Below are 14,303 nucleotides of genomic sequence, written 5' to 3'. Positions count from 1 at the left end.
CACAGGCATGTTAAATATCCCTTAGGTATTCAGTCCTTGCCTAGATAAATTCAAGATGCTCTAATTTGTCTACCAATAAAGCTTGCTTCTAACTATCTATTGAGTTAACATCCTATAACATCTTTGAGGAAATTATTACATTTTTTAAAAATGGGGCTGGAGGGATTTCTATTGCAGCACTGCAGTTCCAAGAATCCCCATAGTGTCTCACAACCACCTATAACTCGAGCTCCAGAGATTCTTGTACCCCCTATTGGCCTTCACAGATACCATGCATACACATGATACACATATATACATGCAGTCAAATAGTCATCGGATTTTCAAAAATGTTTGCTTTTTATTTCTATGAGTGTTTTGTATGATATTAATTAGCTGTTTAGAGAAAACTAACAATGAAAAAAGTTCATAAAGTTAACTCAACAAGCAAATATTCTCATCCATAGTGATGGAACACTCTTGTCTCTCCTTAGACTCTTAAGTGACTTAAGGATAGGGTACATATAGTTCTTAGAGTTGATTGCAGTATATTCCTTTTAGAAAGCAGTAGCTATCATCAATTACGTCACCCTATAACCCTCACTTTTCATTCATACACTGAAACATTAGGACACAGAAATTGGCAAGGGAAGATGGACATATATATAGTTTGGTCAAACCATGGAGGGAAAGACAATATTTCCTCCCCATGGTTGTGTGACAGTCTTAAGATTTCTAGGAACTACAGAAGAAGATTTAGCTGTAAATGTTCCTTTCCTCCTAGGAAAGGAAGGGCAGAGGACAAAGCCTCTGGAGGCCCCATGCCTTTGTTCCCAGCAGTTGTCTCCATTCTCAGCAGGGAGGGACACAAGGGTCTCTCTTTTGAATGTAGAGTATCTCCTCTGTACCAGCAGGGCTCCAGCCCATTGTCACTCAGCTTGGGCTGAGAAGCACACAACTACTCTGTTCAGAATATCGGCAGAGGGAAAAGAGACAGCAGAGCCAAGTTAAGAAGACAGAGTTCTGTGGTCCTTCCTCTTCCAACATCTAGCCTCACAAACAACGAAGAAATTTTCTTTAGAAAATGACATCTTTGGCATCACACTGGGCAGACATTGCCACTTTGCTTTTTTTTTTTGTGTGTGTGTGTGTGTGAAGCTCAGTTTTAGTGACTGCTCAGAAACATGTCTGTGAAGTGCACATGAGTGTGGTAGTGCACAATGAGCCTTGAGTCAAGGACAGTTTCTCCATATTTATTTATTTATTTTTCATCCTTTCCACAGTTTCCCCTCCATCCTCTCCTCCCATCCCTCCCCAACCTCCCCTTTGTTCCCACCTCCCAATCCACTCCTCCTCCATCTCTGTTTAGGAAAGGCCAGATCTTCCATGAATATCAACACAACATAGCATATCAAGTTGCAGTAAAGCTGATCACCTCCCCATGTATTAAGGTTGGGTAAGGTGACTCTTTATGAGGAGTAGGCTCCCAAAAGCCTGTAAAAGAGTTGGAGACATCCCCCTGTTCCCACTGTTAGGAGACTACAGAAGTATCAAGCTACACAACTGTAACATATATGCAGAGGGCCTAGGTCAGTCCCATGCAGGCTCCCTGGTTGTCGGTTCTGTCTCTGTGAGCCCTTATGAGCCTAGCTTAGTTGATTCTGTGAGTTTTCTTGTGTCCTTGACCCCTCTGACTCCTATAGTCCTTTCTTCCCCTCTTCAGCAGGATTCTCCAAGCTCCGTCTAATGTTTGGCTGTGGGTCTGCATGTTTCCTTCAGTTGCTGTATGAAGCCTCTCTGATGACAGTTAGGATAGGTACCAATCTCTAAGTACAGCAGAATATCATTAGGCATTATTATATTGACATTTCCTCCTTTAGTCATGTTTGGTTCTATCCTAGGTCTCTGGGTCATCCAGACCATGGGTCCTAGTGCTCCAGCCAGTGTCAGGGGTAGACTTTCTCTCTTGACATGGGTTCTAGGCTAGACCTGTCATGTTTTGGCCACTTCCTTGATCTCTAGCCCCCCCATACCCCAGCACATCCCATAAGCAGGACAGGCTATAGATTGAAGGTTATATGGCTGGGTTGGTTTTCGACTCCCTCCTCTAGAAATCTTGCTTGGTCACAGGAGATAGCCAGTTGAAACTGAGTCCTAAGGTTCTCTTCAGAAATTACTGTCTCCGTTAGAAAACCAGGAATCCAGAGTGTTTGTGTAAGTATGTGTGTATATATGTGTTACATTTATGTTTATGTGAGTATGTGTGTACATATGTGTTATGTTTATGTGTTTACATATGTGTTATGTTTATGTGAGTGTGAGTATGTGTGTACATATATGTTATGTTTATGTGCACGCCCGTGTGCATTTTCAGACTGAACTATCCACATCTCCACAATTCAAGATCATTTTCAAAAGAAAATCAGTTGCATTTTGATCCTCAATTTTCATTAGAAATTGTAATTTTTTTAGAAACCACTACGATTAACTAGGTTTTGTCTCCAATATTGTTTTTTTATTTCCCCAAAACATTTGCAGGTGTTCAAATGAGACAGAATGCAGGTGTGGGAAAAATAATTATCTGGAGTCCATAACTGCTTAATCCCATCTCTGAGGATGCCACAGAAGCCATTTGGTGGATTGTTTCTCAGACCCAAGATAGAAAGGTTATAAAGGGTAAAAGTCCTTGATTTGTTTTTTTTCCCCCAGTCTTATCCCTTTTCTTTTTGTGCAACAATAGAATCTCAGTTATCTGAGAGATTTTGGAAGGACGAATGCTCTGCAAATGTAAGGTGAGGGCTCTGGCAAGTGATCATTAAAATGCTAGGCATCAGCTGTCACTTGCCAGAGGGAACAAATGCTGTAATCGCTCCCTTTCGAATGCTGTGTTGTTCAAGCGCGGGCCAGGATGGCGCCCGAAGTGGGTGACATTAAAAACAACCAATTCATTGCACCTGGTTTTATCTGTGTTCTTCAATAAAGGGGTAAAGGGGGAAAGAAGGGAAGAAAAAAGTCAGTTTTGAGAATGACTGCTACGTGGTTAGCTGAAGGCAGAGTTAGGCAGCGTAAATCTCAGCAGCATTAAAAAGCGCACCGTGAGACTTGCAGACTGAATGTGTGATTCTACCTCATTTTATCTGGCACTTTCCTACCGACCTGAGGCCTGCTGGTTCTCATTGGTGCCACACAGCTAGGATGGAGTGCAGATTAAAAGATGTTGGATTAGGGACCAATGTTCATCTCGGCTTTGCTGTGAGAAAATGACCGTGATACTGGTCTCTCCCATGGCAGGTTTCCCTCCCTGTTGCTCACTGTAACAGAACTGAGCAGTGAGGGGCCTTGCAGTCCTTAACACTTTGACTGCAGATGAGCCATGCATTCCAACTGGTAGTCAATACTTTACAATATGCATTTATAAGACAAAATCTAGACTCCCGAGTACTGACAGCCAAAGTTCCCAGGAAGAAGGCAGCTACATACCTTTGTAAAGCACTCTATAAGGCTACTTGATTAAAATTATGCCAGGGGTTATTGAGAGCTGGGCATTAGAAGGTCTAGAGTCAAATTATCTTGGACTATCTTTAGCTCCCTAAATAGGTACTCATTTTCCACATCTGTATTTGATCCCCAATATTTGTGACTATCAAGTAAAATCCCCTTTGGAATATACAAACAGCTGAACTGCCTTTTATTCTAACAACACAAAAGCTATACATTCTAGCAGATAACACTTTATTCCATCCGTAGAGATTCCTCTGCTTTTCAGCCACCCACCTGTCTGATATTTCCACCAATGTATCTTGTAAATCCCTCCTGATTTATGGTTTTCTTTATGAATGTGAAAACTCATGGGGCTGTTACTGCATTGAGATGTGGTATTTAGGGTAACCTTAATCTGTTTCTGGGCCCTGGGAATTCATGGCTCCAGGATAAACTGTCTCTCAGACCCTTTAAGTAAAAAGCATGCTTTTGTATCAATAGCATTTAGCTAGTTCCACCTCCCATGACTGAACTGGCCATTCCCTGGCCACCAGATTTCTTATCACCCCCTAACTACTTTTCCCTGTACACCCTTCCAAAATACTCAAGACAGTACCCTCCTCCTCAAAAATGAACAGGTCAGGGTGTAGTACTTGTAGCCTTCATACAGCATCCTGTCCTTCCAAGGCTTGGGTTGCCTCTTCTTCCCACTCCCTTGGCATCTTATCAAAACCAGGTAACTGCAATCCATCTAGCTGTCAACGAACTCCTTAAACATGAAGTTCCTCTGAAGACAGCAAGGGTGCCTGCCCCATCTTTTCAGCCTATGGTCTGGTACTTTATGTAAGACAGGCACTCAATCAATGCTTACTAAAAGAAAAAAAAAAGAAGAAAAACAATGCCTGAGACTTTGTGCTCTTTAAAACTCAGTGCCAGGAGTCAAGCAGTTATATTCTTTAGGAGGAAACAAACTGTGATACCTCTGATACCTTGAGCAAGAAGAAAACTTTCTAGGATGGCTAAAGAATCTTTATAGAGGTAATCAATGACAGTCGAATTTGTATCGTACTAAGATGGAGCCTTAATCCAGTGACTGGTGTGCTTATAATAAAAGGGAGTTTTAAAGATGGACAGACAGAGATTCAGAGGGAGAAAAACCATGTGTAGATGTAGGCAGTGATGGGAGAGATGTATCTACAGGTCAAGGCAGATTGGCCCTGGCAAGCACCCTGCAGAAGCTAGGAGAGAATCTGGAGACTAGTTTTTGGGGGTTGCAGAAGAAGTTCTGTCTTGCCCACACTTCACGATCTTTGAGCATTCAGAACTGTGAGAAGACAAAGTTCTGTGGCTTCAGCTTATGAAAGGCTTAGTCTTTTAGAGCAGTCCCAGGAAGTTAGGTGACCAGCACACAGTTTCTGGGAGATTCATTTTTATGGTCGAGTGAGCATGGCCACGCTTGGCTAAAGGGTTGGGCAATCCTAGTTAATGATAAAATATGCCAGTCACAAAGACACTATAATATTTTCTGGAAGAATAAAAAATAAAACTACTACAAGACTGGAGTATTTTGGGGCCATCATAAGAAATATATAATTGTCTACATACTCTAAATTGATGTTATTTCATTGCAATCAAGTTGACTAGATAGACTGAGATTATGTTTTTCTTCAGACCAGTGAAGATCTGTAGTGAAGGTGTCCATCTGCCCAGTGAGAGCTCACAGATTGCAAAGGCCAAGGTTAAGAGCTGAGGCAAGCAATGACGCAAACATTGGTAAGCACAACCTTAGCTTATGATCTTTGCTACGCTCTGAAAATTCCCCCACTGCTCTTTCTATTTGTTTTAGATTAGTGGAAGGAATCTGTTATGTCTGTTGATATAAATCACTACCTTTCCATTCCTGTCTCTCCTATTCTTCACGGATAGTGAAGAAGGAAGGGTAATGGTCACAGGAAAATGCTTTTGCAAGGGTGCCAAGCCTAAGTCTATATCCAACCTCCTGATCTACATGTTGGGGGAGGCTAACATTTTAGGCCAAGCCAGAGGGTAATTCATGCTGAGGTATGCACCAGACAGTGCCTGGGGTAAATGCTAAAGTGCATCGTTGAACTCAAAGTTTTGACTAAAGTTGAAAGACTTCTCCTTGATGGAGCAGCCTGAGCTAACAAGAGAGACCATCTGTCATTGCCAGTGCCTAAGGCTGCCCCCCCAAATGTCAATAGCAACAACTTTAGTTCTCAGAGTTCAATGTTGTGCTTCCTAGAAGTAACTCAGTCTGCAGCTGGTGCCCCAGTCCCTTCCCTTTGGAAGTTTGCAGACTACCAGCTGCAGAATGCATATGTGGTGTGTCACAGGTTGGGTAGCAGGCTTATGTTTGCATAGGGGTCATCTAGCTTTTTTTCTGTTCTGCTACACTGTGCGGTGTGATGGAAGGAACGCTGGCAAGTTCTCAGACACCTATTATTCTTCACTGTTTCTGATTGCTGCCCGGTATTGTTTTATTGAGACAAGGTCTCATTTTTGAGCTTGACTGGCCTAGAGTTCATTGTGTAGACCTGGCTAGCCTTCAACTTTTGGCAACTTATCTACACCTGTCTCCAAAGAATTATACATTTTAAAGATTTATTTTTAATTCTGCATATGTATGCGGGTAAATGCACATGCATGCAAATGTCCAAGGAGGTCGGAAGAGGGTATTGGATCCTCTGGAGCTGGAGTTAGCAGGCAATCCTGTGTAAGGACAGTATGTGTTCTTATCTGAGGAGCCATCTCTCCTGCCCCACCAATAGTAGTAATAGAATAAGGACCAACCAACACACGAACAAAGCTACAAACATCCTGCAGTGAGCTAGGAGAGCTATCTGAGCAGTCGACCTGAGCAGAAGTAGTCTGGAGCGCCAGTGAAATCTTACGCCTCTCTGTATACTCGGACAGGCTATTGGAAACTTTGTCGCCAGCTTTTACCATAAAATCCGTGTTCCTTTGAAGTCAAATATTCTTATTTAACCAGATGCATGAAAGACCAGAAATGAAATGAGTGTCACACTGAACAGTCTCTCCTACACTGACTTTTAGATTTTCAGATGTTCTGGGAGATATAAGCCAGATATTGAAAAACTCATTTAAAAGAATGACATGTTATATATATGCAATTCATAGTCATAGGGTTTAAAAATAGAAAAATGCTAGTCGTGTGATTTAAGGAATGGGAAAGTAATCTAGGCCTGTCTTCTTGGCTATTTAGGAGATAGGAGGATCACAAGTTCAAGACTTCACTGGGGTGTAGATGGACTTTAAGTCCCATCTTAGTGGCTTAGTATGACCCTGTTTCAAAATAAAAAAGTAAAATTTCCCTCAAACAGAGCAACCAAAAAGACCGGGGTGTCGCTCATTGGGTAAGAACATTGGTTGTTCTTGCAGAGGCCCTGAATTTTTCCCAGGGCCATCTAAAAGCATCCAAATCCAGTTCTAACTTCCTCCTCTGACCTCCATTGGCACTGTAGGAACTTTGGCACACTTACATGCATGCAGATAAAATGCTCATACACACCATATAAACTAAACATAAAAATGAATTAAAAAATTAAACAGCAAAATGACATGGGATGGTGGAGAACCTACCTGACATTGGCAGGTCTCTAGTATCAGAGGGGACTGTGTGTTCAAGATGATACAGTCACAATAGAGACAGGATCCCTAAGTTAAATTCCACAGTACTTTAAATTTATTTGAAATTTAAAATATTTGTGACTTTATCACTAAAAGTACATATTTATATTTATTGGAAATTTATATATTTATTTTAAAAAATAAAATTTACTTATTCTTTAATATTTATTTAAAGACTTAGTTAAGCCATAATCTCTTACATAATCACAGTTTGATGTGGCAGGTGTTTAACTCCGATGTGCCTCTGCTGCCAAGGTGTCTCAATGCAGAGAAAGGTCTATTTTAAGTAGATACCTGGTTTCCGCTTTAAAAATGCATTTTATTCCATGGTACACCTTGGGAAATGTTACAGCTCAATGAACAGCATGACTCTTTGGCTTTTCCATTGGTTTTTGCTCCTGAGTTCATAAATATTGATCACATCATGTCCTCACCACTGAGGTCAGGAGCACAGGTGTACACACATCCAGTAGGAAGTGAATTACCATTGAGCAATCTGCAAGCCCACCTTTGTTCAGAGCCTGGATACCGTCTGACCCTGCATAAAGTCTGTATTCTAGATCTTGCTCTGGGGAACTGATAGGACCATTTCTGGACACATTTTTCCCTTCTCAGATGTTACCAGTTATCTCCATTATTTCTACCTTCTGAGTGGCCAGTGTACCTTACACGTGTCAAAAAAGTCTTCAGACATTTGGTGCAAGAAGGAAAGCAAACCAAAGCTAGAGAATAATTACCAAAGAGTTTGCATTGGGTGATAAAATAAAAATGTTACATGTATAAGACCACAGGCATATTTTCATGTTTTTTTTTTTTGCTCCTAGCATCAATGTTATTTCTTTTTTAAAGCTCATAGTAAAATCTATAGACAACAGTGCCAACATTTAAGAACCACTGTGAGGAACTGTTTATCAAATGACAAAGAAAACTTTGGATTTTAAGAGGTTTACTTTATTGTTATTCATCTGTATGTATATTTTGGAGCTGGAGTTAGTTATTTGTGAGTCACCTCATGCGGGTGCTTGAAATCAAACCCTGGTCCTCTGCGAGGCCACCAATTGCTCTTAACCGCCGAGTCATCTTTCCAGTTAAAGACCCTTTCAAAACCTATCTAGCTTCTGCAAGAAAATCCATTGGGGACTTTACCTTTGAAATTACCACCTAAATATAACTACAATTGCTGCCCAGTCTCTCCAAGACTGGTGAGCCGTGAAGACAGTGGAGCAATCTGTGAGTCTTTTGTTTAGGCTTTCAGACAGACCACCTGCAGACACTATGATGGACCACGTTTTGTCACGCATGGTGTGTAGTTTTTGAGCAAGAAGGCCAAGGTTTCTATTGTCTGGACCCTCTCACAAGTTCTGAAAACACTGTTATCATTTCAATCATGCTTTACCCTTTCATTTAGAGAGGATCAATCATATGTTCTTTAACCCATGTTACCTGTGTTCACATCATATCTCAAGACATTAATAAAGTACACCCCAGTTCTGAGTTGCAAGCAGTCCAACTTTTCTTTATTGGTCTCTGCAACATGAGATGAAAATAAGAACAATAATGTTCTAGGTACTTCAAGGAGTTGCTATTGCAGAGTCTTTGATGACAAATAAATGCAAAAGCGTTTGATATTGCCTACACATTAAAACCGAGACCTCAGCGACCCCATTTTACTCCTAAAGAATTTCATCCTGTTGTGAACTTCCCTATCTTTTATTCGAGATTATTTTTTGTCTTAACATACAGAATCATTGATGTTCAATAAAAAGTGTGTGGCAGTACCAGTGTGTGTATAACCTGTGGGAAGGACTTTTCCCATTGAGTTTACCCTATCTTACCTTTTCATCATTCTAGAAAATTTTCGTGACGGTTTGATATCGTGTATGAAGAATTACAAAGATAGTTGCAGAGTATAGAAAGCACTATGACCTTCCAGATAACGTTATTTTGATACTGGTAGTCTAGTAGCCTAGAGGAAGATTGTAAAACACAGGTATTTAATCCTTCAATACTTGTTTTCTTCTCTTTTTGAAAGCATATTTATTTCAAATTCAGCCTGCTTTATCAGAACCTAACTGCAATTCATTTTTGGAATTAAGTTAGGGGTTGTCCTTCTTAGCAGGTTTTCAACTATTCTTTTTATGTGTTGTCTCAAGGGGCATAAGAAATGACTAAATACCCAGGCCAGCATCCCACACTCCTAAGTGAGCTTTCATGGTTGCATAGATTTCTAATCCTAAATCTCAGCCAAGCAAAGAAGAAATAGCAGAAAAGGATTCTAGGTTCATCTTGGGCTCTTTTCATGCTCTGGGAACTGATTCTTTCAGTCTGACAACCTGAACCCAAATGGGTACAGCTGATAAGCACCCTTGACCACACTGTCAGAGCAGTAGGTAATGCCTAAGTCATTGGACTTTTTTCAACAAGTGCAAGCATAAGAAAGAAGAGTATACACACACACACACATATGTATGTATATATATGAAAATCAACAACACACAAAAAGCAACAAATACCTCCAGACCTAGAGAGATGGCTCTAATTTGATTGCCAACACTCATGTAGCGCTACATCTGTAAATCCTGCCCCAAGGGTCCCCAGCCCTCAGCTGGAATCCTTGGGCAACTGCACTCACACATGTACATGTCTTCATCTTCTCCAACATAGACACATATTTAAAAGTAAAATAAATCTTTAGAAGTCACATTTTATAGCAAGCCTGTTTATGAAAAAGTTCCTAACTTATGACAATGATGTTCTAAAAATCCATATAAAATGTTAGCATTTTTTAAAGTTAGATACTTCTTTTTAGGACATAGTAAGACAAGGGAACATTCTTATTACTTCTTGCCTCTAACATCCTGCTAGATATCTTAGATACCGGAAATAGAACAAAATATATTGCTCTTTGAGAAGATTAAATAAAGTAAACTAAATCAACACCTAAAGCAAGGTTGTGTAACTAACAAATAAAAACAAAAAGATTGCCAGATTTTAATCTAAAAATTAATATTTCACCAATACCAGAAAACATCAACTCAAAATTGTAACATGACAGAAATATCCTTCACAATAGTTACTACTATTAAAAGATACCAAGGGATTACCTAGAATAGAAAAGCAGACCTCTGGAAAAATGACAGCCCCTAATCTGACATGTAGCAGGCAAGACGAATAGATGGAGAATTGATAATCCCAGGGATAATATGATGCTGTATTATAAAAGACAAAGATTTAGTTCAAATACATACACATGTAATTCAATTTAAGATCAAATTTCAGCTCTATTACTTGAAGAGTTTTACATACAAACGTTTTCAAGTTTTACTAGAAGGATGAAGTCTGTGAATCAGTCAGTGGAACTCAACTAGGAAATGTATCTTATAGCAGTGGGTACCTCTGTTGTGTTTTTCTTTAGCCTTAGTGCTACAGTGGAAAAGCTGGGACTAGAACCAGTCAACTCATGTCCTTTCCAGTGATGGAGGAATAGGGAGCAGAAAGAGAATGAATTATATCGGTAAAACAAGCATATAGGGTTGCATGAATAATGTCATGGTAGATCACTTACGAAGCATTAGAACCTATAACTCCATGGTAGAACAATTGCTTAGCATTCAAAAGGCCTTGGGTTGTATCACAAGCAACACACACACACACACACACACACACACACACACACACACACACAGAGAGAGAGAGAGAGAGAGACAGAGAGAGAGAGAGAGAGAGAGACAGAGAGAGAGAAAGAGAGAGAGAGAGAACCTCTAGCATGAAGTGTGTTAGTCATTGAGCAGGTATCTTTAATTTCCTTTGTCCTGGTTGTTTCTTTCTCCCATTCAATGTGTCCTTCTGATGCCCTTGGAAGGTCACTAAAGTCCCTTTCTCTCTCTCAGATTTCCATTTCTTCAGGAATTTGTGTTTATTCTAGTAGCTTGAAACCAAAAGTAGTTTGATATTCAACAAAGGAATGTTAAAAATGCAAAAATAAATCCTATAGATTTACAGGAATTTATTAGCCAGCTCCAAGCTATACACAATTGGAAATGAATATTGAGATGGTGTTGATAATGATTTTTCCAAATCAGGTTTAAACGGCTCTCCTTGTTTGTAGACTTATACAGACAGAAATTTCATTGTTGTCAGTCATGTATTTTCCAAATTCATGCTGAGAATTTTAATTTGTTTTGATGTGTGTGTATGTGTGTGCATGCGTGTGTGTGAGGGAATATACGTGTGATGTATGTGTGCATGTGTGTACGTATGTGCGGATAGCCCAGAAGATGACCTCAGGTGCAGTTCACTTCGGTTTTTTCATTTTTTTTTGTTTTAGGTTTTATTTTCACTTTGAGGTAGGACTAAGGTCTTCCCCCTATATTTAGCCTGAACAAGGAATCCCTCTAAAACAAATGGGCTCCAAAAAGCCAGTTCAAGCACTATCAGTACATCCTGATCCCAGTGCCAGTGGCCCCACAGATTGTCCAAGTTTCTCTTCAGATCATATACACCTTTCACCTTTGTTGTTAAAAGAGAATCTCTTACTGGCCTCAAACTCACTCAGTAGTCTGTGCTTACTGTCCAGGGAGACATCTTCCCAGCACTATTTATTATTATTTCAACGCTAGGCTCAGGGGCTCGAGAGATGGTTCAGTGGTTAGGAGCACTTGCTGCTCTACTGAAGGATTTCAGAATTCATTTCTCAGTACTCACGTCAGCCCAGGCAGTTCACAGGCTATAGTCCCTCCAGTTCCAGGGGATTTGATGCCTCTGGTCTCCTTAACACCTGCACTGAGGTGCACATACTTTCACATACACACACACACATACATACACACACACGAAGGCACGCATGCATGCACATACACACAGAGAAGCCCACAGATAATTAAAATTAATTAAATCTAAGAAAAGTTGATCTCTCTGAAGAACATTGGTGTTGCCAAAGAAAGGCAGGATTTCCCAGGGGCCTGAATCCTCCCAGCTTCCTTCCTCTGTATTTATTTTCAGTGTCGACATTTTCCTGGGTATTTGAAGAGGATTTGTGGGGAGAGTTATTATTCTATATCCAAATATATAGAGAGGATTTAAAGGGCAACATCTGGACCTTACTGTTTTAAAAATGATTAATTTTTCAGAAAGTCTCATTGAGACCTTAACTATAAAACCAGTGGCCATGCTGATAGAGCTGAATGATCAGATGGCTCATATGGGGGCAGATGAGAAAAAGAGGAACTGACTTCGAACCCTGATTTAAACTTTGACAACCAGCGTATCCCTGGGGGCATAGTTTTGTTCACCTAGAAAATAAAGGAATTAGAATGAACCATCTAAGAGACACTTTTGGACTCTAGGATTTCACAGTGACTCTCAAATGAAATACAGTGAGCTAATTTTAGATATGATGAGGGGAATTGTACCTGAAAACAAACAGCCCCTAATATTATCCATATATTATTGGATTCTTAATTCATCTATATTTTCAAGTAAAACTAAGTTAAATCTTTACCATAACTTTGCTCACGTGACTGTCTCAATGTTCCCCATGTCTCATGTTTATGATAGGAAAAATGGGCAAAGAGTTGTTGAGTTTTTACCCAGTTTCCAGGGTGAGGTTAGAATTGGTACAGGAGAGACATTTTATTAGTTAAAAAAAGTCCACATCCACACCTCCAGCCTTTTGTTCATGTTTCTGTGAAACATGTTGGAGATTTGGATATACATGTGATAGTCTGAAATATGAGCATTACAAAGTATCAAGGTGGTATGCATGCTTTCCTTACTGGGATATAAGTTCCTTGAAGATGAGAAGTTAACTGATTTTTTAAAATGCCTCTCTGGGGCATTTTGAGATGCATGCAAATAGTTCCACGCCAACAGTCTCAATTTCCCTATTTATTTATAGCCTGCAACAAATAAATGACACGAACAAGTTAAGCATTTGGTGTCATTTCCCAGAAACCATTAGCTGTTAATCAGAGACAAATCAAGAGTGAATCTCTTTCTCAGCATGGCTAGTCAGCAGCTTCTTCCAACTGCTAAAATTAGGCCCGAGATGCAGTGCCTGCCACCAAGTTTTGGGCAATAGAATAGGAGCAAGGATTCATCCTTGTGTGTTTCCTTCCTTTGTTCTCTTCTTTCTTCCCGGTTGGACCGATCAGAAGGTGCTATGGGGATGGGCCACAGCAGATAAATCAATAATGGCCAGGGATACCTGTATCAGATAGTTGTGAGGAATGTGTTTCAAACGTCCATTGTCTGCTCCAGGTTCATCTTCACATCCCTTTCTAGCTATCAGCTAACATTACAGCCGAACTTGAAGACTCTCAAGTTCAACCAATATTTCCTCTTTGATTTCATTTCATTTTACACAGCCATTTTCTCTAACTGAATGTTCGACCTTTCTCCTTTAAGTTTTACAACTCTCATCTTCCTTTTTAAAAGAGATTTATTTATTTTTATTTTCTGTGTATGACTGTTATATCTGCGAGTATGAAACCAGATGCATGGAGGGGATGCGAAGACAAAAAGGTGTCTGATGCCCTGAAACTAGAGTTTCAGATGACTGTGAGCTGTCATGTGGGGGCTGAGAATCGAACCTGGGTCTGGAGGATGAGCAATAAGCACTTTTACCCACCGAGTCATTTCTCCAACTGCTGGAACTCCGCACTTTAAGACCTGACCCAGTGTGGCATGCTCTGTGATGACTTCCTGACAGTCTTCTGTCTGAGACACCATGATCCCTGGGTGATTCCTACTTTTGTGGCAGTTGTTTGAATGGATTGTAATTGATTGCAACTACCTCTTGGACAAGCACCAGTCTTACTTATTTTCAAGTCCATCAGTGAACTGAATAATTCACACAGGAAGCTTAATACATACTTATTGAATAAGCTAATTGTTGAGCTAGTAAATGAGCAAAAATATGAATTGGCCTCAATGGAGGTTGGAATTTTGTACAAAAAGCCAGTTTTTATGATTCTCAATTGGATAATATGCCTCTATGTAAGTATATTACATATATATGTAGAGATACATATATTTATATGTATGATATGTATGTATATGTGTCTGACCACACGTGCACCTATGTATTAATTTGCAAACATATGCATGGATATTTAAATATATAGGAACGTAAAGTGACATTAAGAAAGTTCAAAGTTTTCAGATCATCACAGAAC

Source organism: Chionomys nivalis, chromosome 13 (assembly GCF_950005125.1).
Source record: "Chionomys nivalis chromosome 13, mChiNiv1.1, whole genome shotgun sequence".
Classification (NCBI taxonomy): Eukaryota; Metazoa; Chordata; class Mammalia; order Rodentia; family Cricetidae; genus Chionomys; species Chionomys nivalis.
Note: the sequence above shows the minus strand (reverse complement) of the source record.